The sequence below is a fragment of the Hibiscus syriacus genome, unplaced genomic scaffold (assembly GCF_006381635.1).
Source record: "Hibiscus syriacus cultivar Baekdansim isolate YM2019G1 unplaced genomic scaffold, ASM638163v2 tig00014444_pilon, whole genome shotgun sequence".
Lineage (NCBI taxonomy): Eukaryota > Viridiplantae > Streptophyta > Magnoliopsida > Malvales > Malvaceae > Hibiscus > Hibiscus syriacus.
In genome coordinates this window covers 1826010-1841582 of record NW_024062326.1, presented here as the reverse complement: position 1 = coordinate 1841582, position 15573 = coordinate 1826010, and the positions used below count along the sequence as shown (strand labels likewise).

Below are 15573 nucleotides of genomic sequence, written 5' to 3'. Positions count from 1 at the left end.
CTAAGTTTAAAATTCTTACATTTTGGTCACTGACCCGATGATTAGGATATTACATATTTTTCTTTTTGGTTCTTTTTACATAAGAAGAATGTAGAAAAGCAATCCTACCGTGTAACTGATGCTATAGAATCATATTCTTAATGTTCATCAAGATTATAGGATTTATAATTTATGATTTTTGTCACTTGTTTTATTTATCTTCCCGTTTTTCCCTTTTGTTTCGTTGTTTACTTGTTATCTGTTTAGTATGTTTATTTATGCCTGAATCAGTGGTGTTTAACGAGTTGAGTAGTTAATGAGTTGTTCAACCTCGAGCTGTTTAACCTCGACTCGGCAAAAACTCAGTAAATGTTCGACTCAGGTTGACTCGACTCAAACTCGAACTTGACTCGAGACCTTAACGTGTTGAATCGAGCAAAGTCTAACTCGACTCGATAAGTTCGTGAGTAGAATGTTAATTGTTTAAAAAAAAAATAGTAATTACTTTAAAATTAGTTCATTCAAAAATAAATCTAAATAATAATTATAAATTTATTAATAAATAATAAAAATAATAAATTAACTAATCTATTAATTTTTTCATAAATAATAAAATATTATTAATTAATATTATTATTTTAATACAAACAAAACAAACTCAATCCTAATATCCTAATTCACTCTTTACCCTTCACCCTCTCCCTCACGACCCTCATAATTTTCTTCTTATATTTCAACTCTCAAATTTTAAATATAGAAACCTAAAAACATTGAATACAATTCCATCCCTAATTTGGCAGCCATGACAGGTTAGTTTACCTATCTTATCACTTTTCTTTTTTTATTTAAATAATTTAGTTTCATTTTCAATAATGTCTTTTTTTCTTCTTTTTTTAACAATGGTGTCAGTTCGGGCTTGATTCCTCCCCTATTCTTGTGTTCAATGACCAATTTTTTTTGATCATTGAACAATACAAAACATAAAAATGATGTTCCACTTGAACTGCATAATAAAAAGTACTTAAGAGGAGAAAAACACACACCCCATCCATGGTTTATATATACCCCAACACTTCTTTTATGAGAAATAAAAAAAACTGCAAAGCAACATATTGATGGGAAATGTTCAAATAGATATTCATGCAACAAGTTGAAAAAATCATTCATATATTCATTTTCCCCAAGATGTTATCTTATCTAGAACATCGATGACTGTAACCATTACCTCTTGATATATAGTCGTCGAATTCTTGGTCGTTTACCCTACCCAAACTACAAGAACCAAATCGACCTCTCAAGGCCTCTCGTGCATAACTGCCCCTGCCTATTCCCCTTCCTGGTCATTTTTGAATGATATAATCATGTTAACAAAGCAATTGTTCTTCGATAATCAGAAACTAGACTACAATTTGTAACCCACAAATACATGTTTAAAAATGTGGGGAAAATATTTTTTTCCTTTTTGGTTCTTTTGGCATAAGAAGAATGTAGAAAATCAATCCTACCGTGTAACAGACGTTATAGAATCACATTCTTAATGTTCATCATGATTATATGATTTGTAGTTTTTGATTCTTGTCACTTGTTTTGTTTATCCTTTTGTTTTTGTTGTTTACATGTTATCTGTTTAGTATGTTTATTTATGTCTGAATTATAGTATTTTAATTTTTTTGTTTTAGTATGTTATGATAATATTTTGATTAAATATGAACAGACGCTTCTAGTGCCCATGACTCTTCTTTTCAGAATCTTGTGGTTGAGGAATTTAATGTGAATATTGATGATGAGGTGGATATTAACGATGATGACATGGATGATAATAAGGTATAAAAATTAGATCAAGAAATACCTCCAAAGAACACTCAAGGAACCATCCGAGAAGATAATCATGATGTTCCTCCAAATTGCCCTTTTAAGAGAGCAAGACAATCTGAAGTTTGTAAAGACTAGGGAAAACCTAAATTGATATATAATCAGTTGAAGGTAAGATGTTTACATTGCAAGGAACATCTAAAAGTAATTAGTTATGGTAATATTACTCATTATAAGCACTACTTGGATAAATGTCCACAAAACGGATGAAGTTGTGGAAACAAACTTTAATTAACTTTTTTTTAATCAGATTCAAGTGTTGGATGACCTATTCTTCATTTGTTAATGCTTTGCATGATGACAAGTTTTATGTTTTAAAGTTTAGAGAAGGCATTGCTCATTGGATTGTCATGCATGAAAATGCCTTTTCAGTTGTTGAAGAAGAAGGTTTTAACTTGTTGTTGAAACAAGGAACCCCACAATGGAAAAATGTGTCTCGTCATACTATAAGAAGTGATGTTTTCAAAACTTATGAGTCCGAGAAGAGAAAGCTAAAAGAGTTGTTAAAATGTATAGATAGAATTTCATTGACCACCGATTTGTGGCATTCAAGTCCTCCAAAGACCGAGTTCATGGTTTTTACCTCTCACTTTGTTGATCATGGTTGGAAACTTTAAAAGCGAATATTGAGCTTTTTTCACATAGCTACTCCTCGAAAAGGCAAAGACATTGCTAATTTCATATTCAAATGTTTAATGGAATGGGATATTGAGAACAAAGTAACTAGTTTCATATTTTAAGTTATGTTTGCATAATTTTTTCTAATAATATATAAAATTTTATTCACTTGTTATATTTATTCTTTTGGTTAGGTTTTTATAATTTCGGTGAATAATGCATCCGTAAATGATGTTTGCATAGAAATTTTGAAGGATACATTCTCATTAACTAAGATATTTATTTACGTTGGAAAGTTGTTCCATATTCGTTTTGTGCTCACATTCTGAACATTATGGTTCAACATGGGTTGAAGAAAGTGAAAACAATCATCAACAATGTTTATGATAATGTTGATTACATCAATGGTAGTGAGCATCGATTGAAAAAGTTTGTGGAACTTTTTGGACAATTCAACTAAAGCATTGAAGGTTGGTTATTGAATACAAGACTAGGTGGAAATCAACTTATGAAATGCTAGCATGTGCAATCAAATTTAAAGATGTATTTTCTAGACTTGATTTGGAGGATAAATATTATGTTTATTATCCTAGTGCTAGTGATTGGGAAAAAATTGAGAAAATGTTTGATATTTTAGTTGTGTTTTCTAATGCTACTAATATTAGCTCGAGATCGAAATATCCAACCTCTAATTTGTTACTTGGTGAAGTTTATAAGATTAAAATATTATTGGATGAAAATTGAATTGTTCTTAGTGGTATGGTTAAGAGTATGAAAGAAAGATTTGATAAGTATTCAGGTGAATGTAATATACTTATGGCCATGGGTTGTGTGTTGGATCCTCGTTTGAAAATGAAAGGTATTGAAGTGAGTTTCCCATATATGTTTCTTTAGAAGCTGTTCAAGATAACATTCATAAAGTTTAGGAAACTTTGTTTGAACTTTATAATGAGCATGCTTGTTTGTATTATCCTCCCACAATGGAAAAAATGGAAAAAAATGGAAAAAATGGAATTGAAAGTATTTAACATCTTGGTAGAGGAAAAAATACTCCTGCTTATTTGATCTAATAAATAAAGTGGTTAACAATGAAGTTGTGACTAATGTTGAAAATAATGAAGTTGATTTGTATCTTAGGATGGATGTGTAATGGATAAAGGTAACCACTTTGAACCTATAAGTTGGTGGAAGGATCAATCTTTGAAGTTTCGTAGTTTGCAAGGTTGACTATTGATGTCTTAGCAATTCCGATAAAAAGTGTAGCTATAAGGCTACATTTAATGTTGAGAGCTGTGTGATTGATTTTTAGGGCTTTATTATCTCTCGATACCGTGTAAATATTGATTTGTAGTGGAGATTGGTGTCGATCTCTCCATGGAGTGAAGAGAAAGAACAAAATAAGACTACTTAAGATTAAGCATATTAATTGATTTAGTTTTATACTATTCATGAAAAAGTAAGAATATTTATGTTATTTTCTTATTGTAAGATATTATAACCATTTTTTTATTGATAGGATAACTATGTTGATCAAGCAAAGGAGCTATTCTCCCAAGTTTGTAGTTTGTGTTGGGACCATCGACTCATCTCATGGCATAGCAGAAACAAAAATTCGACGGTCTCACCAGCGATCCAAGTACAATAAACCGAAATCGAGAGGAATGGATGTGAATACTTATAGTGGGTTCCTTGAAAAACAGCAAGAACACATCAACTAATGGTGGTGACGATCGGTTCGAATCATAAGCCTCCACGAAATCACGTCTCGACCTCTACTCAGTTCACCCAATTTCGGTTTATAGTGCTCTGATACCACTTTTGGGACCATCAGCTCACCTCATGGCGCTGCAGGAACAAAAATTTGACGGTCTCACCAGCGATCCAAGTACGATAAACCAAAATTGGGAAGAAATGATGCAAATACTTACAACGAGTTCCTTGAAAAATAGCAAGGACAACAGCGACTAATGGTAGTGACGATTTGTTCGAATCATAAGACTCCAATAACCATTTCTCGGCCTCTACTTAGTTCAACCGATTGAGATCAATATTTTCTTTTCCCAAAATTTTTTTGAGAAAAACGGCTGAAGATGATGTATAAACGGCTAGACCTTACACCTCCTTTTATATCCAAGTTACCCTAACATATTAGGGTTTTATTATTTCGAATTAATTAAATCTTTATTTAATTAATTCAAAGTAAATATTTGGGATAATTAAAACATATGTATATTAAATATACATATATTAACTCTAGATATATTTTAGTAACATACAACAAATTGTACATCTTTGCTCATTTCAATCATAGGGTATGAACCTGTATGTTATTGTAATGTTAGCAGTAATTATTAGAACAATTCTAATATTACATACATTGATGACATCTAGCAATATATCATTGTCACCTAAGTTACAAAAAAAAAATATGATTCGACATACCATCTTCGTGATTAACTCTATTATGTATTACATCATTTTGTCCTTTATATCTAGAATGGGCATAAGTCTTGGAATAGTCACACTTGTATAGCCCATCTATTGTTTCTTGATATCTAGAGTAGACTTTAATTAATGAATAATTTGTGATATCTCATATTAACTTATTCGAGCATGGCCATGCATTTCTAGTCTCACTCAATCAAGTGGCATGCGATATATTTCCTATTATGTAGGAATGACAAATCATATTTCAATCATACACACCCACTACATATAAATAAGATATATTCAATAACAGTCTTTATAGAGCAACCAGTTACAGAGCATCTTTAATTGCATCAAAATATACAACAATATATATTGGGATATCATTGATCTCAAGTCTGAGGATCATACATATAGTCATCACCGTGAGCAATATTATGCCTGTCACATAATAATCCAAGATATATGCTCATGGTGGGTCATTCCAATACATTGTTCTCTAACAATATAATCATGTATCAATTCTGACATCTCTATGTCGATGACAACTCGTTGTCATCAATCAATGACATGTTACTCTTAAGCGTATTATTGTCCATGCCCATAATAATACTTGACTAGGGATCTTTTAATAATAACAATTATGTTATTATAGAACTTTATTATCTTCCAGTTTATGTTAAACACATATATATAACTAAAAATAATAGCGACAATGTCTTTGTTCAATAAAATCGATAAATAAATGTATCATTACAATCATCATATGATTGTTCTTTGGGCATACTCTAACAGTTTGGTGATTGCAAGCAACAATGAATGGTTTGGAGAAATGTTGATTTCCTTATTTTCAAGATTTGTTATGTATTGTTGAGCCTTTTTTTTTCTTTTCAAAAATGCTTTTAATATGTTAGTTTGATGTATTTGTGGATTGTTACTTTAGTTTTAATATGCTAGTTTAGTGTAATTGTGGATTGCTAATTTTGAAGTTAGACTTTGAAAGTGCTTTATACACTCTTTTGATATTTTTTTGGTTAAATTTGTTAATTTATGTTAATATTAAGCCTCACATAGTATTATTAAATTTTATTTTTTATATAAAAAAATAAGGTAAATTTTTTAGTGAGCTTAACGAGCAACAGGTCGAGTAGAGCAACAAACTTTTTTTAACGAGCACAAGTCGATCACAATTTTAATGAGCTTAACAAGCAACGAGTCGAGCAGTAAAACTTTTTAACAAGCACGAGTCGAGCACTGCCCAAATCGCTATCGACTCGCTCGATAAGCACCTCTAGTTCCGAATTGTAGTATGTTATTTTTTTTGCTTTAGCATGTTATGCTAATATTTTGATTAAATATGAACAGATGCTTCTAGTTCCCATGATGCTTCTTTTTAGAATCATGTGGTTGAGGAATTTAATGTGAATATTGATGATGAGGTGGAGATTAACGATGATGAGGTGGATAATGATAAGGTAGAAAAATCGGATCAAAAAATACCTCCAAATAACACTCAAGGAACCATCTGAGAAGATAATCCTGATGTTCCTCCAAGTGGCCCTTTTAAGAAAGCAAGATAATATGAAGTTTGAAAAGACTTGGGAAAACCTGAAATGATAGATAATCAGTGAAAGGTAAGATGTTTACATTGCAAGGAACAACTAAAAGTACTTATTTCTGGTAGTACTACTCATTATAAACACAACTTGGATAAATGTCCAAAAAAATGGATGAAGTTGCGGCAACAAACTTTAATTAATTTTTTTCAATTGGATTCAAGTGTTGGATCACTTGATTCATTTATTAGTGCTTTGTATGGTAGCAAGTTTGATGTTTTAAAGTTTAGAGAAGGTATTGTTCATTGGATTGTCATGCATGAAAAGACCTTCTCAATTGTTGAAGACGAAAGTTTTAACTTGATGTTGAAACAAGGAATCCCACAATGGAAATGTGTGTCTCATCATACTATAAGAAGTGATGCTTCCAAAACTTATGAGACCGAGAAGAGAAAGTTAAAAGAGTTGTTAAAGAGTATAGATAGAATTTCATTGACCACCGATTTGTGGCGTTTAAGTCCTCAAAAGATTGATTATATGGTTTTTTACCTCTCACTTTGTTGATCATGATTGGAAACTTCAAAGCGAATATTGAGCTTTGTTCACATACCTACTCCTCGAAAAGTCAGGCATTGCTAATTACATATTCAAATGTTTAAAGGAGCGGGATATTGAGAACAAAGTAAGCAGTTTCATTTTTTAAGTTATGTTTGCATACTTTTTCTAATAATATATACAATTTTATTCACTTATTATGTTTATTCTTTTGAGAAATTTTTAACGACCAGTGGAGCTCTGCCCAACTCACAATTGACTCGCTCGATAAACACCCCTAATGATGCCCGGGTTAAGTGGGAATCAAACTTGAAACAAGGGAAGAACAGGGTCAACACTTAACCACTCGACCAAATCCTTTACTCAGTAGCATTTAACAACATCGACGATGTAGTGATTATGATGAGAAGTCATTGAAGAAATGTGAGATGACTACTATGAAAAAGAAGAAGAATTGGAAGACAACGTGATGACAATGGAGAGGTTGATGATCTTTGTGCAGGCTTAAGTTAAGCAAGATAAGGACACATCTCACATTTCTTCAACGACTTCTCATCATAATCACTACATCGTCGATGTTATTCAAATATAATTTTGACTAGATAGAATATTGACCATTATCATCAACTGATGCCATTCAAAATCCTTCCTTTCTCCATTCATTCATATTCGTAATAATTTTTTCATAGATATCATCAATTTCAATATTATTTCTTACCATTTTTCTCTTCTCGTATAAACGTAAATCAATAACACCTATTTATACTAAAAACCAATGTTTTTAAAATCGGACCGGACATTGAACCGGTGAAGGTACTGGTTCAACCGGGTTCAACCGTGATTGAACCGAATTTTATATAAAATAATATTTTTTAATTTTACATAATATTCAAAGCAATATTAATATATATATAACACTTTTTTTAAGTTTACAATATTAAAAGGTATAAAAATATTAAAAGGTATAAAAATATTACAAGTCATAACATATATAAATTAAAAACTATAAAATCAAGTGAAACAAAATGATTCAAATCAACTACAAAATAATATTTAAGGTAAAACATATTAAATAATAAATATAATTATATAACTATAATCAAAAAAATAAAATTGGGGCTTAAAAAATCATAACAAATTATGTCATTTGGTTTAATTTTAAAAAAAAAAAATAATCCCATATGGCTAAGAAACATAGAAGAATATCTCAAAAGTTTAAAGAGTAAAAATATGAGAACAAAACAATCTCACATTGCTAAGAAACATAGAAGAGTATCCTAACTTACTTCTATAAATAATAGAGGTAATTTGACATTTAAAATCATGGAGCCTTTTGGTGTGCACAGAGCGAACTATTCTTTCGCTTCAATTGAGCTCAAATTTTAGGCTTCAATCGAACTTTTAATTTTTTTTAGTTCGAGCCTTTTCGAGTTCAAGTTTTAATATTATATTTCGCGTTCGAGTTGAACTTGATAATTTTTAGCTCGTGAGTTTTTGAATCGAGTTGAGCTTACTTTTAAAGTTTTTGAGTTCGAGTCGAGCTCAGCAATACTCGAATTTGACTTGGCTCATTGAACAAACGACGTCGTTTGGTTTAAATTTTTTTAAAAGAAAAAAAGTGAACCGGCAGTTCAAACTGATTTTGTCGGTTTTCAGCCGATTCTACCGGTTCATTATCAAACCGATTTTGTGAAGTAACCGGACCGAACAGACCACCGATTCACGATTGAACCGGTTTGGTTTTAATAACCATGCTAAAAACAAACATAAAATGACCTATTTATACTAAAAAAAAACATAAAAGGATGCTATAACTGATATGACAGTTGGACCTCATCATTATGACATGAGGTAAATAATTTTTAAAAAATAAATTCAAATGGTTAGATAGTTAATGATCAAATAATTCAAATTCAAATAATCTCTCTCGTGGAACTTATCATTTTTTACATGACGAGTTCTGTTATTTAAAAAAAATAAAAGTTAATAAAATAAAATATAAATTCCAATAATCAAATACTTTTTTTAAAAAAATTAAAGGAACTTGTCAAGATAAAACAATGACTTTCATTAATTCTAAATAAAAAGATATGGACATGCTATGTTGAAAAGGATGAGTTTTAATAAAAAAAATTTATTTCTCATAAAATTCATTACATAAACATGATGAGTTCCAATAATACTATACCATAAATTCCAAATTAATTTCTCTTCAATCCTATTTCCCTAAATATTTTTGGCGCATGCAATATTGTCATAAATTTGCCATATATATACATATAGGCTTCTCTAGTGGTCGGGTTAATTGGCCCATCAGTTATCTGGGTTCTTTTGGGTACATGTTGGATCTTGGATCTTGGATCTTGAATTGAAGATTTGTAATTTGGACTGCCCGACTTGGAATATGATTTAATAATTATAAAAATTATTTTATTTTTTTTTAACCAAGAAACGCCAGCTGAATACGTTAATGTAATAAAAAAATACAAGAACCAGATGCAACACAATAAGCTTTAAAGGAGAAAACCGAGCTTAATAAACAATAAAGAAAGCAAAATGAAAAACAAATAGAACTAAGAGAAAATGCTGGCCTTTCAGATTCCTTGCTTCCAACGAACATCTTCATTGACAGCACTAGAACAAGGAAAAAGGAAAACAAAACTTCGAACCTAAATTCCTCAAGTCTCAACGGAAGGCGGTATATCTATGGCGGGTTAATCCATCTCCGATTCACCGCTGCCTGATGTTCAACAGACAATGGTACCTCCTCTACCCAAAAGCGATCAACTGTTCTGAACCTCTCCTCCGCTGCAAAGATATGAGCCACCCTGTTACTTTCTCTCGAGATAAATCGAAAGTGACATGCATGGAAGCGTTGAGCACGTTGTCGAACATTCCGGACCAGAGGGTCGATTTCCCAGAAATCTGGCTCGGAAGATGAGACTTTTTCTATAACAGTTTTGGAGTCCCCTTCTATTGTATGATCAGATTGATTGAAGAGTCGGTTTGTTTCTTTGTAATTGGTTTTTCAAAAATAAATTAGTGTTTGATTGACAGAAAATAGATTATTCATATCTTTGCAGCGGAGGAGAGGTTCAGAAGAGTTGATCGCTTTTGGATAGAGGAGGTACCATTGTCTGTTGAACATCAGGCAGCGGAGAATCGGAGATGGATTAACCCGCCATAGATGCACTGCCTTCCGTTGAGACGTACCATATAATTTTTTGTAAATTATTTGATGAAATTTTCACTTCAAATCATAAACACTCACAACATTATTATTTTATATATATTTAATATTAATATATATTATTTTAGTGTTATTTTAATAAAAATATTAATTATTAAATTATATTTATTGATAATTTTAATAATATAATATTTTATTGATATAGTTATATTATTATTATATATAATATTATACTTTTATTTTAATGATATATAATAAATTATTAATAAAATTAATATTATTTATTAATTTCATAAAAGTAATATTATTGATTTGTTGAATATTTATCCTATACTCCTTAAAATATAATATAATATTCTTATTTTAATATTATGTTTTTTAATATTTTAACAATATTATTATTTTAATAAATAATTAATAATATATTTTTCTTGCTTTAATAAATACTTAATATAATTTATAATAATTTTATTTTAATAAAATACAATAACAGTAATTTTTTATTTATAAAATTGTAGATATAATATTTTAATAATAATATTGACATAAATAATATTAAATAAATTATTCTAATATTTTAAAAATATTATTATTTTTTTAATAAATAATATTATTTATTTTATTTGATGTTTATAATATAGAAACGAAATTCATTTTTTCGAAATTTGTTTTCCATAAAACAAACGGGCCTATAAGTGCTTTTATTTTTGTTATGAAATAAACACTTTTATTTTTAATATATTATACATTATCTATTAATAAAATATAAATTTGAAAAACTAGTAATATTAAAGTTACAAGAGTGAGAGAATAGAGATTAAGCGAGTTATTAATTTTCAGTAGGTGAGACTAAGAACTGTCTCTTCCTTTTTCTTTTTCCTTTTCAAGCCCTTTAACTTCCCTCTCTCCTTCAGATCCTTTAAGTCAAGAATATTATTCAATCTATTTCTGATATAATTATTACATAATCAACATATAGATATATGTGTGACGGGATGTTCAAACTTCAATTAAAAGGGATATATTCAATCGAATTGAAGTTTTTTCGGTTAATTGATCGGTTAACTTCAGGTTCGGTTGATATGGTTATTATTTTTTCAAACTTCGGTTCTCAATTAATTTGGTTCGAAATCGTTTGGTTAACTTACTATTATAATTTTAAACTTTTATTGTGATTTTTATGTTTCTTTTTTAATAAATATTCTGTAAAAAAGAATGAATATAAGCCAGTTTAATGCGTTCGATATTGTTAAATATATTAAGCTGAAACATTACTTTGTGGATAAGCAAATAAGACCGAGTTTCCAGTATCAAACCTTATTGACCAAGTAAGGTTCCTGCTGAGAAATTGCAGCATATCTCAATGTAGTTTTACGAACCCTCTGTCGCCGTTCCTTCATTTGGTGAAGTAGCATATCTTAATGTGTACCCATTTTTATGTTAAATAATACATCACGAATAAGGTTTTAAATCACTATTTCCCTTTTATTATATATATCTGTAAAAATTATTTGTCAATTTTCCTAGTCAAAGTTCATTTTTTTGTATATTTTAATCCCTTTTTCTCAAATAAAATTGCTGACTCTCTAATTAACGTTTTCAATAACATTATAATATAACCAGTCCATACAGTATAATCTTGTTTAGTCACTAAAAACAAAAATGTGGGTTGGTTTATTCTCACAACTTGGTTTCACCAATAGAAATGAGGTATGGATTTTTTATGAAGAGATAATTGTACAACATATTTTTAAATGATGATTTTATTCTAAATTAATTTTTAAAACTGTGCCTTTTTCTTAATGATGTTTTTAACATTGAATGATGAAAGTGAGAATCAAACCCCCAACACTTCAATACATTTGTCATCAGTTTGGAATTAATATTTTCTCATCTCTTGTTTTATTTTTAAAAAAAATGTATTTCCTAAATTTATCTGTTTTAACTTGAAATTTAATTATCTTGCTTATTTCATTTTAATTTGATTTATTTTTAATTTAATTGAAATAAATTCGTTTTATTAAATTTTAAAAAAAATCAATTAAATTAAAATAACAAAATATAATCCATTGAAAAATAAATCTTATATTATCGGGTCATTAAAATTATTTTCATTAATAAAAGTACTAAAATAATGGATAAATTGAAGTTCGAATATTAATTTAAAAATATTTTTAAGATATTAATTTTAAAAACTATTTAATTCAAATACTAAATATATATTTTAGTTTTATTAAAAAGATAATTTCAAGTATGAATTTATTTTAAAGAAGGCTATATGAATTAATTGAATAAGAAGGAAAATTAAACACAAAATTTATTTAAATTAATTCATTCCCTTATATTTTTTTAAAAACCCATAATCACAAAAACTGAAAAGTTCATAAATATGTCTAGAATTTTAAAGACGAAATTTGCCAAGATAGGATATATCATTAATCAAACTTAAAATTGCTAATAAAGTGAAGATATACTATACTAATTTAAAGTCTTGTCCTAGGGGAAGTTCTACGGTGCGGCAGCCTTATTATATGGTTAAAAAAAAGTATTATTATTTAAATAACAAAATAGGTCAAAAATGATCGAAAATATTATTATTTCTATCGGTTCTAATTACTGATATAGGTAAACGCGGTAGAAAAAATTCAGTTAAAAAATAATGTTTTACGTAGCGCTTTACAAAAAATATTATTTTTTTACCGGGTTTGTTTACCAGCCGTATATTAAGGTTGCCGCACGTGAGCATTTCTCCTTGTCCTAGACAAAATGGCTTGCCATCAATACTCTCTTGAGAAATGATCGCGTGCGACAACCTTAATATATGATTAAAAAATACGTTATCGGTTTTTATTATTTAAATAATAAAATCGATAAAAAATTACCAAAAATATTATTATTTTTATCAATTTTATTATTTTTTTACCCATTTTGTTATTGTTGAGTACTTTACTGTAAATATTAAAAATATTTATATTTTAAATAAAAATAATAATATTTTAAGTAATTTTTTATCGATTTTATTACATAAATAATAATAAAATCGGTAATACTATTTTTTAACTGTATATTAAAGGTGCATAACTTCCCATACTCTCCTAGGAATTTCCCTAAATAGACTTAACAACCCAAAAAGAAAAAGGAATAATAATAATAATAATAGAAAATTTGAATGATCCTGAATTCAGTGAGCCTGCTTTCTTCACTGTTGAGCAATCTCTGAGAATATAAAGAGCCACCGCCCTCATCCACCATTACCAGGGACGCCACTCAAATCCCTTCTTTTCAAGCTGCTCGAAAAATCGACAACCAAAGAGCGAGGTGGTTTTGTTGTTTTTCGCCAATTGAAAGCCCTCTTTTAAAGCAATGGAGCAGGAGGGTAACGACCTGTCTTGTTTGTCTCATCTTCCCCAAGAAACCACCGCTAAAACCACCACCATCGTTCCTGAATCCGAAAGCGGCATTATCAGCAGCACCACCAATACTACGGGGAGCAGCAGCAGTAGAAATGCAAAGGCAAAGGTGGCCCCGATAATAATAATTTCAGATATAGAGGCGTGAGGCAAAGGAGTTGGGGTAAATGGGTTGCTGAGATCCGGGAACCTCGAAAACGTACCAGGAAATGGCTTGGAACTTTCGCCATGGATGAAGATGCTGCTCAAGCGTATGATCGTGCTGCTATTGTTCTTTATGGTTCCAAGGCTCAGCTTAATCTTCAACCCTCCCTCCCTTCTTCCTCTTTGTCTGCTTCTTCAACTTCATCTTCTTCTACTCAAACTTTAAGGCCATTGCTTCCTCGTCCTTCAGGTTTTCCCTTTTCGTCTTCAAGCTCAGCAAATCATCCAGCTTCGTTAATGGCTGATGGGTTTTCTTTATCATGATCAAGGTTTATGCCGTCTAGGGCTTGCCCAAACTTTTTAAACCCAGCCTTAGCTTACCCAAACATGGCTACAGATCCCCAACAAGCTATGCAAATAATGCAACAACCTGAGCCTCGACCTAGTGTTGTTGGTGAACCCACTGGAACAGCGGCCTTGTATATTAACCCTAGCCTTCAACAAGTACAGCAGAAGCAATGTTCTAATTCGTACGAGGATATCAATTCCCTGATGGGCTCAGTGAGTTCGAGCTTGTATTTGTCAGCTTAGGCTTCAATTGCACCAGCAGTTCAGGATCCAGGTTTACCAGTTGGACCCGAATCTCCATCTATTTGGTCCTTCACAAACGATGATGAATATCCCCCAGCTAGTATTTGGGATTACGGGGATCCTAATTTCTGCTTTGATTTTTGAGGGTTTATATATTCCAAGTTTCTTTGGGCTATATTTCCTTTACACGACCTATCGGTTTTTGCATGCAAGTTTTTTCAAGGGCTATAAATGGAGAATTCCAATGGAGCTTTTCACGAAATCAATAAAGCTCGAAACTTGAAAATACAATGAATAGATTTCAAGGAGACCTTGAAAAGACATGAAGTAGAGGAGAATTGAATTGTTTAAGGCAAGGGCAAGATGGATGTTTTTATTTTATCTATATAAATAGCTGCAAGTTTTGTCCCAGGCAGCGCTGTGTAGCTTGGGTGAAGCTTTCGAGAGATTTTCAAGGTATGGCTACTTTGATCTAAGGCATTTCCCTGTTTTTTCAATTATTTTCTTTGTAGAGTTTGGTGGAAAAGAAAAGTTCAAATGTTTTCACTTTTGGGTTCAAGGCTACTGGCTTGTGGTAGGAATTATATATGAATGGAAGCATATAATATACTTATATATGATTGAAACAGATTTTATGTTTTTCACTATGTATATAGGAGTCTGTATAAATTATATACACACACAAAATGGATCAGTTTATGTTTTCCATCAATATTTTTCTTAATAGTTAAAAAAAAGTAAAAAAATCATAGCGGAAACATTGTAATTGGTAATGTATATGACCATGAATTCAAACACATTTGTTTATAATTTTTCGCATGATTGAACTCAATCTTTTCAACATCTGGAACGTAATTTTAATTCCTGGTTTTGTTTGCAATTGCATTGTGTGATGTATAATATATAAGTATATACGCGCGCGCACACACATCTAAGACATAATACTTGGGATAAAAAAGTTTTTTCTGTTGCCTGTATTATTAATAGGGTAATTAAAGATTGTCATTATTACCAACAACCAATTGATCTAGTAGGACGAGGTACTAGATTTCTGAAGTAAGATCAGGGGTTTGAATCTTGGCGTTTGTGTATATAGCAAACTAGGTTGGGAGAGTCGGTCGCCCCCGTAATGGGCTCTGCAAAACCAAATCTATATTAGTCGGTCAATAGATCAGATATCAGTGATTAAATAAAAAAAACTATAAGTTACTGGTTTTGTAATATACAATAA

At 30.3% G+C, this 15573-nt stretch overlaps 1 pseudogene; it reads left to right on the top strand.

Moving 5' to 3' along the window:
* The first annotated feature begins 13560 nt into the window (after positions 1 to 13560).
* On the top strand, positions 13561 to 14486 carry LOC120207319 (annotated as a pseudogene).
* The last annotated feature ends 1087 nt before the right edge of the window (positions 14487 to 15573 follow it).